This window comes from Mirounga leonina, unplaced genomic scaffold, assembly GCF_011800145.1.
Source record: "Mirounga leonina isolate KUSES-001 unplaced genomic scaffold, KU_Mleo_1.0 Mir_366, whole genome shotgun sequence".
NCBI lineage: Eukaryota > Metazoa > Chordata > Mammalia > Carnivora > Phocidae > Mirounga > Mirounga leonina.
The window spans coordinates 6,676,615-6,695,284 of NW_023270709.1; the positions used below are offsets into that span (position 1 = coordinate 6,676,615).

The following is an 18,670-nucleotide window of genomic DNA, read 5'->3' on the forward strand; positions in this document are numbered from 1 at the left end:
AAGGAAATAAGAAATGACATGACTATTTTGATCCAGGAACAAGACCTTGCTAGAGAGAAGAAGGGATTCTGAGTGTAGCATGTTATCCCTTATTTGAATCCATCCCTGGCCAACTTCACTGAACTCCTGTCTGGGCTCTGAGGTTAGAGAATATTGACACAAAATATTTTCATTAAACCTGGGGGGCCCTCTGCCAGAGTATAACCCAGTGGGGAAGGGGAGTCATTCTCCCCAACATTGACCATGAACCCAGCTTAGATCCCTAAGATCTCTAGATGTTCCCAGTGGAGATCCATCCCCCAGGCCTGCGGCCGCCATGCTAGAAAGGCAGCCATGCCACAGGAAGTACAAATCAACTGAACACTTGTTTGTTTGTTGTTTCATTTCTCTAACTATGTCCCTCCAACTTCAAAATTTCATGATTTTATTCAGTAGAGGCCTCGCCACTCTGACCTAACTGCAAAGTCCTTGATATCAGGAATTATGTGTGTGTTTCATTCTAGACCTTTATTTCATTTAACTCGTACAGCCCCATGCCCATGGGTATTATAGAAATATTGTTTAGTGATGGTTATGTCTCCAGTTCCTCTTCTTCCTAATAGTGAGGGCTGTGTTTGTGATGACCATGATCATCACATTCAGAGATTTAGATAGAAACTGTTTCTTCAAAAGACTAATTTATTGAGTGATAGGGACAGGCCAGGTGTGGGAATAACGACACAGATGAGTAAGAACTGATCCCTGCCACGAGCTTGGAGCCTGATGGGAAGACAGACATGAATCAAGAGGTCTGATAGAATCAGATAGGAGCGACAGCAGGGCTGGGACCAGAGTACTTTGATGGCACAGGAGGGAGAATGACTAGTTTATCTTGAAGTGCTCAGGAAGGCTTTGGAGAGAAGCAGTAATTGAACTGGATCTTAAAGGCTGAGTAGGTGTTTGCCAACTGTCTCCATCCATTCGGGCTGCTATAATAAAATACCACAAACTGGGTGGCTTAAACGGCAGACATTTATTTCAGGAGGCTGGGAAGTCCCAGATCAAGGTGCCAGCTGATTCGGTTCTTGATGAGGCCTCTTTTCCTGGCTTGCAGACAGCTGCCTTCTTGTCTCATGCTCTGTGGCCTCTCCTCAGTGCATGCAGGTAGAAGGGAGCAAGATTTATCTGTCTTCTTCTTTTTATAAGGCCACTGGACCCTCAAGACCTCATCGAACCCTAATCACCTCCCAAAGGCTCCGCCTTCAAATACCATCACATTGGGGATTAGGGCTTCAACGCATGAATTTTTTGTGCAGGGAGATAAAAATATTTAGCCCATAGCCCATAACTCTAGCTGACAACAAGGTGTGAGGGGAAGATAGCCAAGAAAAGGAGAGAAAGATTCTACAAAAGCAGTGAGTGATTCTTTTCCAGAGTGTGCGGGAGCACAGAGGCTTAGGGAAAGGTCATGGTTAACAAAGCAGCTTAGCCCTAAATTTTTAAGGCCCTTGAACACTGTCCTGAGGGATCTTGACTCTTGGAGGTAATGGAGAGCCCTCTGGTTTTTTGTCGTATTTTGTATATTAATTATAAAAGCACCCCTGCTTTGTTAAATACAGAAATCTCAATTATTGGCTTTTTGCATACCTTACCCTTATTCACTCAAAGACTCCAATTTATAGAGATGGCCGATCATCCTCTGACTTTTGACTTAGAGATGAAATCACCAGTTTGTTCCTCTTAAAAAAAATATTATGTGGAACAGATTTTTTCTTTCTGAGAATAAAGGTCGGGTTTTTTTTCCCCCAAGGTTACAAAGAGCCCGTTATTTAAATCGTGTGTGTTTTCTTAGTTTCCCGGGCCTCACATCTAGGGAATAAGAACAGTTTCACAAGAATCGAAACAAAACACTATTTCCTTTGTTCTGCTTCCCCTTACCTAGGGCGGGGCAGGAACCCAGGGCCCTCAGAGTATTCCCGAACAGCTTGCAAGCCCCTGGAGGGGATCTGCATGTGCTCGGAGCCCTGCCTCCTCAGCTCAGCCCCTGTGCCTGGTCCCTGCTCGGCATGACGGTGTGAGACGCCCTGCTTCGCAGCAGTCAGCTCCGCCACCGACCGCACGCTGCGCACCACGGAAACCTTAGAGGGTGCTTCGGAGCGGTGATTTGCAATCGGTGCCCCCAGTCCTAGAAAGGGATCTGGCCAGGGACAGGGAAAGGGTTGCCGGCAGTGGGGGCAATGTGTGACCACCAGGGTTTTGGTCCGCACCCCGAGGCCGCGCGTTAACCAATGCAGGGAAAAGCAGACCGATTGATCCGGGATTGAGGTGGGTGGGGTGAGCCCCGCTGGACTGGGGAGGAGGGGCTTCGCGGTGCCGCGTGCCCAGGTCTCAGCCAAAGCCTCAGGCGTGAGAGGACGAGAGGGAAGCCGGAGGGCTGTGTGTGGATGGCAAGGAGACTGTGCGAGCCTGGAGTTGAAGAACTGGTTGGGTGAGAAGAGGGAGTGGGGACGTGGGGGAGGGGCACGGGGTCAGAGGTCCAATGTGTCATTGTTTAGATGCCCCGGATCAGAGAGGAGAATTGCACAGAGGAAGTAAGGAGGTTTTCAGATGAAAAGTCAGCAGGGGCCCGTACGCAACTTTTTATCCCCTGAGAAATGTTTGCTCTTGGAGGTGTGCTCTAGAAAATGACAGCCAGCCTCTTAGGGCTGAGGCTGAGCCCTGGCTCATCTGAGACCTTGGGATCCATATGGCCAAACCGACGTCTTCTCTGCAGTGCTGTTACTGAAAAGCAAAGCCAAAGCCTCTTCCTGATGTTCCAACCAGGGCTTCCCCTGGATGGGCTCCCAGCTCTGCAGGGACGCTGCCGCCGGGCCAGAGGACCACAGGGCAGTGCGCAGCCGGCCCTGTAGGATTGGCAGCGCCCGGGGAAGGCCAGCTCCTGGGTACCAGCCTTGGTTATCCCAGGCAGCGCCCAAAGCCCGGGACCAGCCCAGGGGAGGGGAAGTGGATGGCCCAACGAATGCTGAGTCACCCTGGAGGCCGTGAGCCAGCGCCCTGAAAGCGTGCTCCGCGGCTGGAGAGGTTGAGTCCGAGCGTCCGCGTTGGCAGGAGCGCTGGGCTGTGGCTGTGTGCTCCGCAGTCCTGCGCCTTAGCCACCACGAGCGTCACCGACTCCTACCCCGGGGTGTGCACGAGCCGGCCACGTGGCCGCTTCTCCTGGCTCAGGACCCGCTGGGGGTTGGGGCTGGGAAGGAACGTGCTCCCGTTTCAGTCTCACCCTCAGCTCTTCTGTGCCCTTTCTCTTTGTTCCCTAATATGCCCGTCTCCCCTTAACACGGTTTTGCAGGTCATCAGGCTTGAATCTTAATGGACTCTTGTAGCTGCACGATGAAGTTTCAGCCCTTGGCCTGGCATTTAGGGGTCTACCTGGTGGGGCCCAACCATAAAAGCCTCAGGCACTGGGACAGCCCTGGTCTAAGGATTTGGTCTATTCCCAGGGCGAGTCTCCACTGCTGTTCTGGTGAGCCATCTCCTCCAACCGCCTCACGCTGTGTCCCCTCCTCTCCTTCCTTCCACTTCCTAAGTCCCTAAGCCTTCCCAGATGCCGGCCCCACCGTGGTCTCTCTTCAGTCGGCAAAAGTGGAGGGCAAAGAATAGGGACTTTGAGACTTTCTGAACTTAATCCAGAGTCATCTTCCTATAACTAGTCATGGTTCTTATTTAGCCATCCTTCTGTGATTCTAGCTGTATGCTCTTGTGTAAGACACACACCTCTTTGACCTTGTTTCTTCTTCTGTGACATCAGTCTCAGGCTCACTGGAGAAAAAGGGTGATGTCTTGAGGGTCCGGAACTCATCATGTTGGTCCCACCCCCTTCTGCCCAAACCCCCTCTTATTCGATCACTCCTTTGGCACCCAGTGTATCTATATAATCATAATATATTAATATAATTATAATATTTATTATTATTTTATTATGCTTGTGTCCTGACTCCCACTGAATTGATCATACATTTTTCATTCATTCTTTGTAAGAATTTTTGATGGAGGGTCTCTTATATTCCACACGTTGTGCTAGGCACTAGGGATTCAAAGAGAAAAAGCACTGTTCCTAACAGGAAACCTTGTCTTCCACTTCAATTTGCTTGTAGAGTTACCATAAATAGTTTTTAGGGACAGGCAGAGTAAAAATAAAATATTTCTCCACCAGAGTGCCTGGGTGGCTCAGTCATTAAGCGTCTGCCTTCGGCTCAGGTCATGATCCCAGGGTCCTGGGATTGAGCCCCACATCGGGCTCCCTGCTCAGCAGGAAGCCTGCTTCTCCCTCTCCCACTCTCCCTGCTTGTGTTTCCTCTCTCGCTGTCTCTCTCTCTGTCAAATAAATAAATAAAATCTTTCAAAAAAAAAATATTTCTCCACCTAGTGATATGCTAATAGGTGCCAAATAAATATTTGTTGAGTCCTTAGCTTTGGAGTTTTAGAAGAAAAGTGCGAAATGCCCTCATGATATCCTTACTGTTTTATTTCCAAGCTTAATACATACCAGGTGTGACCAAATAGGAAAATCTGGACCTTCAAAACAAATGCTAGGAAATGATGGCTCATGGCCTGGAAGGATTTGCCCCAGGCTTCCTGTAAAAGCCATCAGCCTCATATGGCTCCGTGTGCGTGCCTCTGTGTGTGTGTGTGTGTGTGTGTTTTCCCTTGTGTGCTACAAGAGAAGCATGGGATGCAGAGTCCTCGCTAGCCCCCTGACCGCCTCCCCATCTCGCCGACTTCTTCCTGCTCCAGTACATCCAACTGCTGGTAGCTAGCAGCCACACATCACCCTTTCTCTCCTCCTTCGTAGCTTGGCTTTTGCTGGCCCTATGATCTTCCCTCACTTTGCCTTCCTCTTCCCTTCCCACCGCAGCCTCTGCCAGCCCCCCCGCCCCATGCTAGGCTAGGGCCCCTTCTCAGAGCACAGAGTATCCTGGGCCTTTCTGACAAAAGGCACCACGGTGGGCGTGTGCTTTCTTCATTGTGGTAAAACCTGTATAATAAACAATTGGCCATTTTGGTCCCTTTTAAGTGTACACCTCGGGGCTTTAAGGAATTACATTGTTGTTGTTGCTGCACCACCACCTGTTTCTACAACATTTTTGTCATCCCAAACTGAAACTGTACCCATTTGCCTTAGTCTTCGAGGGAAGTCATAGCAAAATACCCCAGGCTGGGGCTATTATGTGACAGATATTTATTTTCTCCCAGTTCTGCAGGATGAAGTCTAAGATCCAAGGGTTGTCGGGGTTGGTGTCTGGGGAGGACTTTCTCCTGGTTTGCAGACGGCTCCTTCTGTGTCCTCACATGGCCTTTTCTGTGTTCATGTGGTGGGGGGGGCAGGGGGAGAGGAGGGCGAGGGAGAAGGAGGGAGAGCGCGGGAGAAGGAGGGAGAGCGCGAGCAGGGGTAGGAGGGGAGAGCAAGCTCTGGGATCTCTTCTTTTTTTTGTCTCCTCCTCGTCTTAAAAGGACACCAGTCTTGTCAGATTAGGGCCCACCCTATGACCTCATTTAACCTTAATTATCCCCCTAAAGGCCCCATCCCTAAAAGAGTCTCGTTGGGGATAAGAATTTGGGGAGAGGAGACATAATTCCGTCCATAACACCATTCAAGAATAACTCCCCATTCTGCGCTCCCCCAGCCCCTACCACACACGATTCTGCTTTCTGCACTATCAATTTGACAACTTCTATATAAGAGGAATCATGCAGTATCTGTCCTTTTGTGACTGGCTTATTCAAAGAGTATCATGTCCTCAAGGTTATCCATGTTATAGCCTATGTCAGAATTTCCTTTATTTTAAGGTCAAATAATATTCCATTGTATGTATGTAACCATATTTTGTTTACCCATTCATCTGCCAATGAAACTATTGTGTTTTACAGGGTCTGTGTTCGTCTCTGCCCTGAGGTTGGAAACTTTGCCTGATACTTCTCTGCATCCGTGTGTCAGACACAGTTGTTGTCTCAATAAATGTTGAATGAATGAATCAATCAATGAACATACCCTCAAAGTTAGGCAAACTCCTCTGGTACTACTTCCATTTTCAGATGAATAACCTGGAGCCGGAAAGGTAAAGGGACTTTCCATTATACTTGATTGCCTTTCTTATCTTACTGGTAATTATACTGAGTAGAAATCATCCTGCTTTGTCCAGACCTCATGTCCTATTCTAGACATCAGTCATAGAGTTTCATTTCTATGAGGGTGGCTCAACCACCAGGGAGAGAGATCATGTAGCTTTTAGATGAGGCAGAAGCAAAGCCAGTGATATCCTGGGCCTGCAGATGAGCAAGCAGTCAAAGCCTGGACTCCATTATGGTGCAAGATCCTAAATCAGTGGTTCTCAACCAAGGGTAATTTTGCTCCCCGAGGGACATTTGGCAATGTCTAGAGACATTATTGATTGCCATAACTGTGGGGTAGGTACCACTGGCATTTAGTAGGTAGAGGCTAGGGATGCTGCTAACATCCTACAATGCACAGGCCATCCGCCCTCCCCAATAAAGAATTATCTACCCCAAATGTCAATAATGCATAGATCAAAAAAACCTTTTCCCAAAAGGAGTCATTATGAACTAAGTAGTCTCAGCATTGGGGAAACAAATAGAAGGGACTGGGGGCCTTTGAAGAGAAACAGATGGGCAGACCTCTGAGGGGCCACAGCAGGCTGACTAATAGTCAAAGGCTCCTAGCCGGTGGACCTAATGGTTTGGTGAGTCTTGGAGCTCAGGGGCTTTTGGGGGGCAAAGAGTGGCAAAATGGGTAAGTACCTCCTCCAGCTTCTTGTGATATTCTGTATGTATTGCCTTCAGAGATGATATATAAAAATGATATACATAGACTATGCCAAAACATAGACATGGGTGTGCAAAATAATGCTGAATAGGAAAAAAAAGCAGGATGTAAAGTGCCATGTGTGTGTTAGTACATCTATGTTCAAATATATATTAAGGTACATAGGGAAAGATAAGGAAAGTTTGTAATAATAGAGTCCATATTCAGTCGTGATCTTTGTAAAATTTTTACTTTAAAAATTTATTATATATACACTTAGAATTTCAAAAATCTGGAGTGTGGCCCTTCTTTCAGATGAATAGGTGCCATTCATTGGGCTCTTACACTCTCCCAAACACGGTGCTAGGCACTTTGTAGACATCATATTAAACCCCAAATAACCCAATAAGGCAGGCAGTATTGTGCCTATTTTTCAGATGAGAAACCTGAATTTGGTGATTACGTAATTGATCAAGGTCACAAAACAGCAAACATTGGGCTGGGATGTTCACCAACTGCCCTGTGCCTGTATCAGGGCTTGTGGAATATGCCATGCTACCTGTGGGATTTGGTGGTCTAACACTGTGGCCAGTTTTATCAACAGGTAATATGCAGTTCCAGTATGCCTCACTAACTCTCCTTGCAATTTGGCAGCCATACAAATAGTTGGTATTTTCTCTAGACTTCTGTGGTCATGAACCTTTAGATTTTAACTTCATGTGATACAGTGGTTTGTCATTAATGCATTGATATTATGACCTGTATTGGGTATCAATCATTTCACAAAACCAAAAGGAATTATAAATCTCCACAAAACAGAAGTAGTTGAAGGTGTCTCCCCAAAACATGATCTAGTCTTAACCATAAATCATTCAAATTGTCTATTGCCATACCGTAGAAATAGTTTAAAATTTGTCAGAGAATAAGATTTTATTCTTCATTTTTTTAAAGATTTTATTTATTTATTTGAAAGAGAGAGTAAGTGAGAGAGAGAGAGAGCACAAGTAGGGGGAGGGGCAGAGGGAGAAGAAGAAGCAGACTCCCTGCTGAGAAGGGGGCCTGACACAAAGCTCAGTCCTGGGACTCCAGGATCATGACCTGAGCCAAAGGCAGACACTCAATCAACTGAGCCACCCAGGCACCCCTTTTTCTCATTTTTCATTGATGACCTAATATTTCAGCGTTTTGAAATGTAAACAACACAATGCTGTTATTTTATGGGACTCTGATCATAAAGTTAGGGTTCAAAGGTTATGTGTTTGCTGTGACAGACTGTGGGACCAGGCAATGTGCCTTCCTGTGAGGCTAGTGAACACACAGAGATTCCATTTGCTCTGTGGTTATTGTCTTGGGTCAGAGTGCCCTGGAGCAGAGCCTGAGGCAGGGATTTGGTGCACAGTATTTATCATGAGAATGTTCTCCAGGAAGAACTATAGGGAAGTGAGGGAAGCAGACTAGGGGAGGACTAGGGAGCAGGGATGTGACTCCCTTCCACAGTGGAGACCTCTGGAACATAAACTTCACCCCAGCCTTGTCTTCCACTTAGGCAAGGGAGCCAGCCTTTTATACTTTCCCCTGACAGTCAGTCTTTAGTGTAGGCTGACCACCCCCTGCAGTTGGGGATGTAACCTCCCCAGCAACGGGCCACCCCTGAACCCAGAGCAATTAGTAGCCAAACTCCCTGGGAGAGGGGTGGGAAAATGAGAGTCAGGGGCAGTGAGTGCACTGAACCAAGGAAGAGGATAATCGTGGGAGTACCAAGAACATCTACCAAAATTCTTTTTTCTCTCTCTAAGATCAGGCTTTTCTAAAGAACATTATTATAAAAGATTAATGTATAAAGCAAGAATTAAATAATTTTCTCACTAAACTTTCACTGTTATAATTGTTTTTATCTTATTACTGCTCATAAATCTTAATGAGAATATATTTTTGTAGCTTATCTCAACATGAAACCCAAATTCATGTATAAGACCCAGGGCTTCAAGGATCTGGAGACCTCACTCCATTTTAATAACTGCTGCCTTGAACTTCCTTAGCCAGAGGAACTAGATTGGCCTGGTCTGGCTCCTTGTACCCAGTGTTGTTCAGGATCTTTGCCACTCAACCCAGAGTCTCATTTTCTTGGCACAGAGAAGACATTGCAAGGGCTGGAGTTAGCATCTCTTCCTTAGCACCCTGGTCTAGTTTTTCTGACAGATACAGTGAAAGAAAGAGCTTAGTCCCATCAGGCTTCCCTAGCCAGCAGGGAGAGTCCCCCAGCTGTCTTCATCAATCAGAAGAAGCTTCCCCCACACCCAACCATCTCTTCATCTTTACCTTTCATGTTCTATTCAGTGGAGAAAATCATCCTTCTTGGCCTCTTGCCTCTGACCATACTAGTAAGGCTCTGGTAAGAGCCAAAATTTACCTATGACGATCCCCATAACAACAGTTTCTTTCCTGACACTAGTGTTTTCAGTTAACTACTGTTACAGAAATCTCAGTTTGTACTGGAACATTACTTTTTAAAACACATTTAAATAGAATTTGACAAAGGTTTTATAGAGAGCAATAAAGCAGTTTCACCTCAGTGATTCGTAAATATCTAGATGTGGTTTATGATTATGGTCCTTAATTTACCCCATAATCATCATCATCATCCTAACGATATGATGAATGACACAGAGGTCGGTGTGAAGATTTATATATTTAAGATGTAAAAACGTTTAGAGAAAATGATACCATGTGAAGAATCTTCACGGATAAAGATTTGAAGAGTGAATTGGCGTATCAAGACCTGAATGATAAGTTTGTAATGGGTTTCTCTATTTCCTACTTGTGCTACCATGTGAAAATGCTGCTGCCATATTTTTATCTACTGATAAAAGTGACAGAGCACTTTTCGTCAAGTAGTGAGTCTCCATCATCTGTTCTGCTGTAGGGCCATCTGCAAATTCCATTTGGACAACATCACCATCTATCACATCGTAACTTAGAATGTACCAATCAGAGATAGCTTGTGGCTGAACTGCTGGCAACGACAGAGATCGACCAGGCTGCCCAGCAGAAGGAAACTTCTATGCTCTCAGACACTCATTTTGTGGACCACTTCACTCATTTGCACCACCTGTAGTTACTGCTGCCAAGGCTGCCCCTGGAAGAAGCCATGAAATGAAGAGTGGCCAAGGGGTTGATTTCATGGTTAGTAAGCAAGGGTATGAGCTAATGTGCATCCACTACATAAAGGATGGCCCTCTAAATCCTGAAATCCTTTGCATATGCATGTGGAGATCATCAATAAAATTCGTACAGAGGGACAGTGAATGTGGTTTAGGGAAAAGCAAGAGGCATTTTATAAGGTCAAGAGCCTGCCAGCCAAGGACACTGGATTCCTGTTGGAACTCTAATCAGTTTCTCTCCAAAGCCAATATTCATGCTTTCCTGATACTTGCTTCTAACCAAACAGGAGGGTAATTCTCCTGTTGGGGTCCCGAAAGCTTGACAACATGCCTTGTCTGGCAGTGGGGGAAAGGAGAGCCTCCCTCTGGTTGGAAATCCTCTTTGGGAGCATTGGGTAATGACAGGGAGAGGTCCTTCCCTCTGGTGATTGAGAAATGAGCACATGGATGAAATCCAGGATCCTGGGCTGGGAAATCTCCATAGCAACACATTCCTGCTCTAACCTTTCTTGGTCCAAAATTTCCAAACCAGACCTTTCTACAGAACTCGGAGGTGGGAGGATGTGCTTATTACTAAGAGAGAGTCTTGGCCTCTTCTCTCTCTTCAAATCCCACCACGTACCCCACAGATGTATAAGCATGCACCAGGTGTCCACATGCACACATATACCCATAGATCTTAAAGGAGAAATTCCTTCCATGCTTCTGACTCTCAGGTCAGATATCTTTATCCCAAGAGACCTCATGTGATGAGAAAAGAGAATTAACAGAGTCTTTACTTGTAAATACAGTAGCTATTTCAAAAGGAAAACAAGAAAGTAATTTCTTCCCAAAATGATGACTCTGGATCTGCTGGAGGAGGAGAGTCCATCTCTGTGTTTGCCCTATGCCTAGCTGCATGGACAGTGAACCCTGGAAACCAACCAAGACAAGCCAAACAACCCTTGCTAAGCTGCTGGAAGGTGCTGGTAGCAGGGTGGTCTTGAACCACATTGTGAAGATATAAAACCTGCGGTATCCATGGAGTGGGAGAGTCCAGTCAACCAAAGGGACAAACCTGGGCAAAAATGGGGAGAAGAGCGCAGCTGGCAATTCCACAAGTCATCAGCAGATAGAGGAATGTCTAGATTGCTCGGTCTCGGACTTAGCATGAATCAGAAACATCTGGAAGATTTGTTCCCTGAATCCTAGCATCACTTGGGGACTTGCTAGAGCCCCAAATCTTGACACCAACAAGTAACCTCCAGACCCCATCTGGTGGAGCCTCCTAATCAGACTCTGATAGTTGACTTTTACACAAGTAGACTGCTCTATGAGCACATCTTATTCTCAAAGCACTCTGGAATATTTGGTGAGTGTTGATGCTTCTACTCTGCTAAGGAGGAAACAGATCCACAGTGGGTCATTGGCTCACCTAAGGTCACCCAGCACATTAGCAGGAGTTCCAGAATTGAACCCAAAGCTCCTGAGTCATGGCCCAGTGACAAACCCCATTTCACCATGTGGCTATAAAAAGATCCATCTCTGGAGAGAGCCTCCTCTGAGGTTTGCTGAGATAAGCCAAGTTCAGGGTGCTGTGCATGTGCCTTAACTGGGCAGTGAGCCACCAGCCACCTGACAGGAGGAGTGACTGTCCAGAGGAGAGGAAAGAGGGGAATGCCTCAAGGAGGAGGTGTAAAAGGAAGCGTTTTGCCTTGGATAGCTGAAGGTCAGATCAAGACATGACATAGCTAGTCTGTGAGAAAAATCTTTTTTTCAATTGCACAAATATTTATAACATTTGCCAGTTCTCTTGGTGTAAATATGAGGCCACTGGACACAGAATTGAGAAGACGTGTGCACAATCAGCTCCAGCCAGCCACTGCCCCAACCTCACCTCCCACTCCCCATCTTTAGGCAAGGACCATCAATTTGTACTAATGGTGAATTTTCCATCCAGAGCTAATCATGTGTGATGCCCATCCCAAATAAGTAAGGATTCTAATGCCATTGTGGACAAAGTGGGTATGAGTATTATCTTTGTCAAGTTATGTTTGGAAATAAACACAGCCTTACCATTACAACATCTGCTCCACAGTTTAAAGGTCAAGGGCATGACACTGCCTGGCTTTTAATCCTTGTTTTGTTACTTACTAGTTCTGTAACCTTAGGCATTTACTTAATTTCTCTGTGCCTTAGTTTCCCCATCTAACTAAAGGGAATAATAATAATAATACAGATCCCATCGGTGATTATGAGTCTTAAACTATCTAGAAGATAGAAAGCCCTTAAAATAGTGGCTGGTAAAAGTAAGCCCCCAATAAATGTCACATATCATCACTATTTGTTGATAGATGGAAGGTACTTCTGTGAACACATGGGGAAGGTAAGGGAAGTTGCACTTAGATCATTCTCAGGTATAGTGAGGATCAGGAAAACACATAAAGAATGATAGACTCTCTGAAAAAGGGTGTTGAGGACTTTTAGTCCAAGCTCCCACACAATGAGGAAATCCCTTCTGCTACACCAATTTCTTTTTTATCTAATTTAAATTCAAATAGCCAATGTAGTACATCGTTAGTTTTTGATATAATGTTCAATGATTCATTAGTTGCTACACCAGTTTCCACTGGAACATCTCCAATGACAGGATTTCCTTCTGAAGGTTACTTCTTCCATTGTTAGCTTTGCCCCCAATTCTGAATCAAAAGCAACCTCCATGTGCCCTCCTTAATACCCTGTGATGAGCACTGGGTGTTACACGTAAATAATGAATCATTGAACACTACATCAAAAACTAATGATGTACTATACAGTGGCTAACTGAACATAATAAAAATAAATAAATAAATAAATATTTTTTTTTTAAAGTGCAAAAAACAAAAACAAAAACAAAACAAAACAAAAAAGCGACCTCCAGGAGTGTACAGTTCATTGCTTCTAGTTGGTCCGGCTGGAACCACATGGAAAAGTTTGATCCCTCCTTTCCCTAAGGAGAAATAAGTTCAAATTTCTGGATTATCACCAGCAGTAACCAACTCTGTGAACCAGCTCTAAATGCAAGCTGTGTTAGTTCACAGAGTTGAGTGACTGAAACCTAGCTCTCTGATGATCTCAATGCTCAAAACCACTGGACAACTCCTCAGGCCCCGTGGGTCAGGTACAATCACGTTCCCATTCTGGGTGACCCATTCTGTTCACCATTGGGAGTTGCCCAGAGAGGGTTAAAGTGGCACAGTTCAGCTTAAATGTCACCCTTTGGTTTGGGGAACAGAGGGCACTTTGATTAAGAGTCCCACTGGGACTGCACACAGTGAGAATGAAGTAGATCTCAAAAAACAAAAACTTAAACCATAATAGTAAGGTGGTGGGAGGGTGATGTCTTTTTTTTTTTTTAATTTTAATTTTTTTTTATTCTTATGTTAATCCCCATACATTACATCATTAGTTTTAGATGAAGTGTTCCATGATTCATTGTTTGTGCACAACACCCAGTGCTCCAGCAGAATGTGCCCTCCTCAATACCCACCACCAGGCTAACCCATCCTCCCACCCCCCTCCCCTCTAGAACCCTGTTTGTTTTTCAGAGTCCATCGTCTCTCATGGTTCGTCTACCCCTCCGATTTCCCCCGCTTCATTCTTCCCCTTCTGCTATCTTCTTCTTTTTTTTTTCTTAACATATATTGCATTATTTGTTTCAGAGGTACAGATCTGAGATTCAACAGTCTTGCACAATTCACAGCGCTTACCAGAGCACATACCCTCCCCAGTGTCTATCACCCAGTCACCCCATCTCTCCCACCCCACCCCCCCACTCCAACAACACTCAGTTTGTTTCCTGCAATTAAGAATTCCTCATATCAGTGAGGTCATATGATACATGTCTTTCTCTTTTTGACTTATTTCACTCAACATAATAGGGAGGGTGATGTCTTTTAAAATGACCCTTCAAACCACGACCCATGCAAGGTACTTCTTCCACAGGCTAAATACTTTAAATACCTTCTGTAGAGAATAGTAGAGAGCATTCATGATGAGTTTGGCTCAGGCACTAAACTGGGCTCGATATCTTGGATCCCCCACTTATCATCGGTGTGACTTGAGACAAGTCATTAGCTTCTGAGGTCAGTGTCCTCAACCGTGATCATAGCACAGACCTCAGAGTTGTTGGGAAAATGAAATGAGTGTACCACAGTAGAGTTTGGTGCCCAGGAGGTACTCACAAATCATTAGTATTGTGATGACCATTCTACTCTGGTACAATTATGCTTTTGCTAACATTGTAGAGGGCATTTCTTTATAAAAAGCAACATCATCGGGCGCCTGGGTGGCTCAGTTGGTTAAGCGACTGCCTTCGGCTCAGGTCATGATCCTGGAGTCCCTGGATAGAGTCCCGCATCGGGCTCCCTGCTCGGCAGGGAGCCTTCTTCTGCCTCTGACCCTCCCCCCTCTCATGTGCTCTCTCTCTCTCATTCTCTCTGTCTCAAATAAATAAATAAAATCTTAAAAAAAAAAAGCAACATCATAAGTTATTACTAAACATTATTTAATTATATTATGTAGATATAGCAACACTATGGACTGATTTGAAAAGAATTACAAATGCCAAGACAGTCTGGTAATTTATTATGTTTTAATTGTTACTGAATGTTTTTTAATATAACCCTCCTTTTTCTTTCCAGGTCTAAGTAGTAAATAGTTTCTACTAATTCTGAAATTTTCAGAATTATTATAGCAATACTCTTTCCCTTACTGATCCTCCCCACCCCCACTCCCCCAGCCATAAAAAACCCCAAAGTTATTTCACCTGGGTTATTGGGTCAATATATATTTAAATCATTACAAAATATGAAAAGCTTAAAATCAAACAAATGACTATCTTAGCAACAGAAGGATGCGATAGAAGGATCCTTTGGCAAAATGCACCAAGTACCAGTATGCTGTAGTCTTTAGTGAACAAGACAGACACTGAGATCCTGTCCTCATGGAGCTTACATTCTATTCATACTTACGCAGTACCTCTGCCCCTACACTTAACTACATTATACTACAAATATATGTACATATATATTTTACCCTGCTGCTCCTCGGTTCTTCCAGATGCTTTACCTCATTCATTTCTATTTCTGATGCCTGGAGTATACAAGGTGTTCAATAGCATTTTGTATTAACAAATAAACAAATGAATGGTAGAAGGAATGGAGGAACCCATGGATTTACTATATTCCTTGCTTCCAACATGCAATGTCAGATTTTCTAAAATAAAATTTTCCTTTATGGATGAACCATTACAGGTGGTGCTGAAGTATTGAGAAATCCACTCCTGGTTGTCTTTCCTTCTGAAAGGAGGCCGAGAATGGAGCAACACTGGGCTCCAGGATGAGAGCCTGCGTGAATCGTCAACTACGGGCTGTTTCTCTATTGAGAATATGCTACCAAGGGACACCACTGATAGCAACATGACCTGTGAATACAACTGGGCTCAACGTCTGCTTCCAGGAAACCAGGAGCCAGTCACTCCTCCCCAAACACTTGAGTTTGAGAAATGCAACATTTATTTGGCTTTTCTTCATCACCCTCTTCAGGGAAATGAATCTTGACAATGGCTTTGATGAGCCCCATCACTGCACTTTCAGAGATTTTCCTTCAATGAACTCTTCTCTAGGATAAAAAGCAAATCCAAAGTATGGTACTAACTAGGAGAATAATTCAGAGAATTGAGGCACTGTTCACTCATATACTTCAGGCAAAAAGACCTCCATGACAGGTCTAGGAGAACTGAAGCAAGAGGAATTTGAATGTTGCCTGGAGTGTCTATTCAGTCCACTTCTGTGAACATTTGCTACACGCCCACTGAGTCCCCAGCACCAGATTCGGCGCCATGGGCTCACAGAAATGGGAGTTTATAGCCACAGGGTCTGATTTGGGTGTGCCCCTGTTCACTTGGATGTAGAAACCCAGCCCCCACCCTGAATTCTCCCTCAGCCACCTGCTCATCCCACCTCTACTGCATGCTAAGCTGTCACTTAGATGGAGCGTCATCAAATAGTGTCTGCCACCTACTTAATTTAACATCCTCCCAACTTCCCTGCAGATTTTATTTTGGCTGTGTTCGGGGAATACACTGCAGATGGCTTGCGGTGAGTGATTCTGTTTCACACCAGCTGCTGTGGAGGCTGAACTGGGCCCTACTTCCGTGCACTCTGACCAGGCTCCCATCTTCTTTAGACCACCTGAGGTGACGCCCTGGTGAGAGCCTGTCAGGGTCACCTGTGTGTTTGTTCCCAGGCCTGCCTGGCTCAGTGAGGGCACCAGCCCTGACAGCAGCTGCAGGTGCCCAGCCAATTACGAGGACAAGCTGAGGGCTCCACAGGTACTGTGGTGTCTCTAACTCACCGGCAGCATTCTGCTGGATTCAGTCCTTGGTCATCCTTCACCTTTTCCCTTGCTGACCTCATTCATTCTCACAACTTCAGTTACTACAGCCTGATAATCCCTACAGCTATCTGTGCAACCTCTGTTCTGCTCCAGATCTGGGGGTCCACCACCCCAGATGGCCACCTGAACCAGCAATCCAAACACCTCATAGTCACGGCGGTCCCGCAAGCTCACCTCTCTTCCCGAACATCCAGAGCTTCAGTACCTGAGATGAGATGAGTGTTCCCCCAATTCCTGCTCCCCTGAGGCTCCCCAATAGCCAAGAGGTTGCCTGATCTTCAAGCCCTTTTCCACAGAGAAGACTGTGACCACTTTCCAACATACTGTCAGGGAAAGATTTTTTAAAAACAGATTTAATCATGAGATTGCTCCCCCCTTAGGACCCCACAATGGCCCGTCACATGGAACAATGGTGAAAGTGACAATCAGCCCTCAGTCAGTGCTTTCTGGGTGCGGTAACTCATCCAACCCTCACAACAACCTGTGAGGACAGGACTATTATCATCCCCATTTTAAAGACAAACTGAGGCACAGAGCAGTCACTTAGCTAAGAAGTAGGGGAGCCAGAATTCAAACTGCTATCCATGTTCTTAATCCCTGGGCTACACAGCCTCTCAAGCTTTTGTTATTTCCTTTAGGAGAGGGGCCCTTTTTACTCTCAAACAAAACCTCACGCAGAATCCTATAGCCCTGTAGACAACCCACGTCAGGGAAGTTCTGGGGATTCAATGGGGAGGGGCCGCAGGATCCGAAGCCATGCCCATTCAGTCTCTCGCTCCCCCTTCATGGCCCTGAGGCTCCTCCTGGGGACCCCAGAGCTCTGTGGGGACCTATTTGAAAACACTGGCCCAGGGGCTGAATTTTGGCTTAGCTGATAGTATGGTTCAAAAGTAGATCGCAGGCCTGGGGTCCTAGGGACGTGGTCTGCAAAAGGTCAAGGGGCTGTGGAAGGGAGCAAATGTCATCAAAGCCAAGATATGAGAATAAAAGCCCTTCCTGGGTGAGAACCACTCATCCCCCCCATCAGCCAGGGGCTCCATGAGGATCATCAAAGGGTCACGCGGGCTGGGGGCGGAGTCATTGCTCGCCTCTCACCCAATCAAGGCGTTTACTGCCTGCTAATTCCTGCTTGTCCAGTTTACCAGGAATCCCACAAACCCAAGAGAAGGAGAAGTGGCAGGGTGGGAACGAAAGATATCCACGCCTGCTGCCAGAATGAGGGGCACTGAATCAACCCAGTGAAGAACTCCGATCTGCAAGCAAAAGCCTAACTCTACCGAATTTGCTTCCCCCCGTAGGAGATTCTTTATCCCAAACGTGCTTCAGGATGGATGACCGCCCACTGGCCACCATTCACTCACAGTAACCCCCCGCAAGGCTTCTATTTCTGGGTGACTGCTGTGTGACCCAACACTTCTTTTCTTTGAGTGGACAGCCCCAGTCCCCACCACTGAGGCAGGGTCCAGACCGTCTGCCCTCGTCGGCCCCCATCCCCAATCCACACTCCAGTTTGTGAAAACCCCTTAAACCGAAGTGCCCAAGCTGGTCCAGGAGCAGTGGCCGCCTGCTGCACCACCTCTCTGTGGGGGAAATGCCTTTAGCCTTTTAAGAGGAGCCATTGCTGAGGCAACCCTTTGGCCCTTACCCCTGCCGAACTGAAACTCCCAGTGGGAGGGTGTCTGCCATGTCCCATGTCGCCATGTCACCTGTGCATCAGACATTCTCTTTAATTGCCAGTAAAGCCAAAATAATGAGGTACATTGGCTGAGTGCGAGCCATTCTTTGTTGGAGACAAGAAAACATTTCTGTGAAGACTAGATGGAATAATTAATACAACCTTTCATAAACATCCAGAAAACATTTTCGTTTTGTATATCCTTTTTTTTTATTTTTATTTTTTTGGCTTCTAAGAAAATTCATAGCACACTTTCACCAAGGGCTGTTACAACTGTAAAATGTTATTGCTTTAGTGTAAACACCCAATATTCCATCTAGATCCCAACAGGGAAAAACCATTTTTAAAGTCTACTCAATCTAATTAAATGCCTTCCTGGTCATCTGTCTGCTGTGTCTATTATCCTAAAATTAGCCATTTATAAGAATGTGTATCCAGGTACCCGAAGCACTGGGTGTCAAGCTCCTGGCTGTGGAGCCAAAGGTCTTAAAGGGGTATTGGCTGTTGTGGGAAATGCTTAAGGAAAATCCATGAGATTTACATCGGGGGTGGGGGGGTGGGGGGGAAGACAGAGGCAGGGAGAAGTGAGTGTGAACACAAGGTGTGCGTGTCTCATCTTGG

At 45.6% G+C, this 18,670-nt stretch overlaps 1 long non-coding RNA gene across 3 annotated transcripts; it reads left to right on the forward strand.

Moving 5' to 3' along the window:
* Nucleotides 1-1,953: 1,953 nt before the first annotated feature.
* Nucleotides 1,954-18,427, forward strand: LOC118027412. 3 transcript variants are annotated; one of them, XR_004683813.1, is made up of 4 exons: nucleotides 1,954-2,138; nucleotides 3,326-3,499; nucleotides 5,905-6,092; nucleotides 9,720-12,494. It is a non-coding gene; the product is annotated as an uncharacterized LOC118027412 (long non-coding RNA). The 3 variants fall into 3 exon arrangements; XR_004683812.1 differs by lacking the exons at nucleotides 1,954-2,138; nucleotides 9,720-12,494 and adding exons at nucleotides 2,335-2,467; nucleotides 15,231-18,427; XR_004683811.1 differs by lacking the exon at nucleotides 1,954-2,138 and adding an exon at nucleotides 2,335-2,467 and having other exon boundaries at nucleotides 9,720-12,475.
* The last annotated feature ends 243 nt before the right edge of the window (nucleotides 18,428-18,670 follow it).